Consider the following 5,092-nt stretch of genomic DNA (forward strand, 5'->3'; position numbering starts at 1 on the left):
ATTTAGAGCGGAATCCCTGTCCCCAACTGGATTCCCCGATGGGTCGGAAGCCATTCCCATGTCTAGCATGAGATGGTTAGGATAGGATTATAACCAAGATATTTCTCATTCTTTATTGAATTCAAACCAACAAAGTTATTTAAATTACCATTTTACATGTTTGGAGGTTTTTTTTATAAAGTTACACTTTCAAACAAACACAGCTTTTGGATGAGATGTGTAGGTTAATCAATAAAAAAGGTTAGGTATTTCTCATTCATTTCACCCCCCCCCTCTCTTTCTCTCTCTCTCTCTATATATATATATATATATATATAGGAAAAGGTTCAAACGAGAACACATCTATTTTACGAAAACTTGATAACACCATTTTACCATAAATAATCATATGTGATACTATTATTCGATTAGATATGATACACATGTGAAACTAAATCAGAGACGTGGATGACTTTTGACGCGATCTAGGTTATAGGCCAAGTCGCCCTTACATCAGTAAGCCCCCTCACATATACTATCACATGTGATAAAGATGTTATTAATTTGATACTATAATCCAGCAAGAATATCAAATGTGATACTAAATCATAGATGCAGACGATCTTTGGTGAGACCTAAGTCGCAAGGCACGACATCCATACACTACCAAGTCCCCTCAAGTGTATTATCATATGTAATAAGAATGTTCTCGCGTTCTCGTAAAATGAAGGTGCTCTTGTTTGATCCTCCACACACACATATATATATATATATATATATATATTACTTGAAATTTTGACATACGTGTGTGAGTCATTGAAGATAGATGAAACTGATGCAGATTATGGAGGTTTCTCACGCAATTCATATTCCTAAACAACTATACTTTTTAAGAAACTTCATGTACGAGAAATAACACAAAACCAACGTAAAAATATGAACACCAAAATCAAGAATTACACATGAATACGTAACTATAACTATCAATATCCTTCTTTAATCTTTAGATACTTCCTTGAATCATGATTAGTGTGTTGTTGAATGGGAATGGAAATGGGAATAGATTTTGCTCGAAGCATCATCAGACCAATGATGACCCATGACTACCACTATTGCCACAAAGGCTTTTAGACTCATGTGTTGATATGTTGCCTAAATATTTAAACGGAAGTATAATTATATATATATATGGAAGAATGATGCATCAATTGTAACACCTCATATCTCACATTACATATAACACATAATTTATTCACAAAAATACATGTATTATCCCACTGAGGTCCATAGTACAAGAAACTAAGATACAAAATACACAACTCAAAAAACTACATAACATTTAATCTTCAAAACTGAACACATCCATAGGCTGATCTTCATATAGTTATGCACATAGGGAAACAAATCATATTTTTCCTTTTCCTCTACTATCATGGTACTCAGCTGTTCCTGCAATACATATTTGAAAGACAAAATGACGGCTAGACCTGAAGGTCTAGTAAGATCCCTTTTTACCTTATAATTGCAAGGTGAAGATCACCAAAACATTATTTAAAATCAACTTTTCATATAATGAGAACATAATTTCATAACTCATAATAACTAGCAACCCTCTGGTTGTAAGGACCAGACTTAGAAAGGTTTTCATCAAATAGCAGGGCCAGAGCCCCTCTAGTTCCTTTGACCAGAGCTTCTGGTTATACCAACCAGAGCTCCTCTCAAGTTACCCTTCATGTAATTATCAAATCAAATACAGAGGATGGATGTAAACGTTTCCCAAGTATAAAAACAACATAATTTAAAACTTATATATGACCAGAGCCTCTTGTCCTACTAACCAGAGCCTCTGTCTCAAAACCAAGACCAACCAGAGCCCTTCTAGTTTAACTGTGAAGACCAACCAGTGCCCCTCTGGTTTGTCTTTCTTTGCTAAAGTCTTTTTGTATAAGAAACTTTCTAAGTTAAAATAAAAGTAAAAAGTCTTATAAATAATTTTGAAATACAATCGTTGACACAGAGCCTCTATACACTATATACAAAGCCTTTGGTTTAGGTAAAAGGTTTTGTAAAAGATTTGTATCATAGACACATATTATCCAGATCCCCTCTAGTCCTACTTTAAAAAACGACTAGAGCTCCTCTGGTTCCTTTCAAGAAACAACCAGAGCCTCTCTGATTCCTCATAAATCTTACACTTTGTCAAAAGCATAGTTATCCAAAAACCTCTGGCCATAAGCCAAGTTTCCCCCTTCTCAATAACATCATTACTACCATTTCTAATAAGAGCAACATTCCTGAGTCCTCAAATCACAAAGAAATAAGAACTCAAAACTATTGCAATCTTAAGAGACATAGTAGTAAGAGCTATAATAACAATCACACATACAAATGCCACTTTTATATCCAAAGGCACACCTCTCCTTGATATGCCACCCTTATATCCGAAGGTACACCTCTCCTTGATATGCCACCTATGCCATGGAACACCTCTCCTTGATATGTCACCCTTATTTTCTCATCAAAATCTATAGATTAATTCCAAACAAGATAGACCAAAGTCACAACCATCTTGAAGGAACATCCTCTATAATTTTAACCAATAATAGTTTCAAAACAGTTTTATTTCAAAACTTTGAAACTCAAGAATCAACAGTTCTTTAATATCATTTTCCAAACTCAAAACCCCTTCATCCTTAAAATAGGATATCGTCCTCAAATGTTTTAAAGAAGCATAATCTTCTTTATTTCTCAAGAACAATTCCAAAACCCAGGTTTTTATAAAGCTCAAATCAACTGTTGAAGCAGTTACCTTTCTTCATCAAAATCAACTATCAAAAATCATATATTTCAAATAACATCATATAAGGATTTTAATATCAAAAACTTATTTTAATATGCACAGATTTGATGACAGATTACACAACAAAGCTTAATAATCACAGAATCTTCAAATCACTTTTATGCAGAAATTTCTTCTCAAGAACACCTACACCGCCACACACACACTTTTCTTTTTCACAAAGACCCAAAATAAGATAAGATTGATCTTTTCTTTCTTTCTTTATATATATATATATAAATAAAGAAAGAAAAGATCAATCTTATCTTATTTTGGGTCTTTGTGAAAAAGAAAAGTGTGTGTGTGTGGCGGTGTAGGTGTTCTAATAAGCCACCGGCCCAACCCGTTTACAAATTTTGAATGGTCCAATATATCTCGGACTAAGCTTATCTTTCTTTCCAAATCTAATAACACATTTCCATGGAGAAACTTTTAGCATCACAAAGTCACCCACATAAAATTCAATTGATTTTCGACGTTTATCGGCATAGCTTTTCTAGCGGTCCTATGCTGTTTTGATTCTTTCACGGATTTGTTTAATCTTCTTAGAAGTTACTTGAACAATTTCATGACCTGTCAACTGTCTCTCACCCACCTCATTCCAACAAAACGGCGTTCGATATTTACGTCTATATAAAACTTCATACGGTGCCGCTTGGATGCTGGAGTGATAGCTATTATTATAAGCAAACTCTATTAATGGCAAATGATCCTCCCATGATCCCCCAAAGTCAATAACACAGGTTCTTAGCATATCCTCAAGAGTTTGGATGGTTCTCTCACTTTTCCCGTCTGTTTGGGGATGATATGTTGTGCTTAATTGAATTTGAGACTCCAGAGCCTTTTGCAAACTTTCCCAGAACTTTGAAGTAAAATGGCTATCTCTGTCAGAAATGATGGATAGTGGGAAACCGTGTCTGGTTACAATTTCCTTGATATAAATATGAACCAACCTCTCTAAAGAATAGGTTTCTCTTATTGGTAGGAAATGTGCATACTTTGATAAACGATTCACTATTACCTAGATTGCATCATATCCTTTTAGGGTTCAAGGTAATTTCATGACAAAATCCATCGTAATATGGTCCCATTTCTAGACAGGAATCTCTAAAGATTGAAGATTTCCATAGGGTCTCTAATGTTCGATCTTAACTTGCAGACATGTTATGCACCGTTCCACATATCTTGCTATGTCCTTCTTTAATCCGGGCCACCAATAGAAAGGTTTTAGATCTTTATACATCTTATTGGTACTTGGATGTATAGAATCGCAGGACTTATGACTTTCATTCAAAATAGTTTCCCGAATATTCCCATAGCATGGTACCCAAATCCGTCCTTGAAAGCACATAATTCCTCCATCGTTCGATTCGAGGGTGGAAATAATTTTAACCAATCTTTCTGACTTCGTATGATCCTCTTTAACAGTTTCTTTCTGACATTTCAAATTTTTTTTATGAAGATTAGAAGTTAGGTTTATTCTCATTGCCACAGTTTTAATTGTTCCACTCTTTTCTTTTCTACTCAAAGCATCGGCTACCATGTTGGCTTTTCCCGGGTGATAAAGGATTTCACAATCGTAATCATTAACAAGCATCCATCGACGTTGTCGCATGTTTAACTCTTTCTGGTTGAACAAATATTGTAGACTATTATAATCGGTGTAAATCTGACACTTTGTTCCTAAAAGATAATGCCTCCATATTTTCAATGCAAATACCACTGCTGCCAATTCCATATCATGTGTTGGGTATTGTTTTTTATGATCCTTCAGTTGTTTGGATGCATATGATATTAATTTTTCTCTTTGCATCCAAACACAACCCATACCAAGATTTGAAGCATCACTGTACACCACAAAGTCTTCTGACCCATCTGGTAAAGATAATACCGCGGCACTGCAAAGATGATCTTTCAATAATTGGAAGGCTTTTTGCTGTTCTTCTTCCCACTAAAACTTGATATTCTTCCGAGTCAATTTGGTCATTGGTACAAGTATTTTGGAAAATCTTGAATAAATTTACGGTAGTAGCCTACCAATCCCAGAAAGCTTCGGACTTTGGAAGGAGTCTTTGGTGCCTCCCATTTCTCGACTGCCTCTATCTTTGCTGGATCCACCTTCACCCCTGCTTCTGATATAACATGACCTAGAAACTGAACCTCTCTTAACCAAAAATCACATTTAGACAACTTTGCATACAACTTTTCCCTTTTTAGAAGTTCAAGTATTAGATAGAGATGTTATGCGTGCTCTTCTTTAGTTTTAAAGTACAT

This window comes from Cynara cardunculus (genome assembly GCF_001531365.2).
Source record: "Cynara cardunculus var. scolymus isolate 2C chromosome LG 11, CcrdV1, whole genome shotgun sequence".
NCBI lineage: Eukaryota > Viridiplantae > Streptophyta > Magnoliopsida > Asterales > Asteraceae > Cynara > Cynara cardunculus.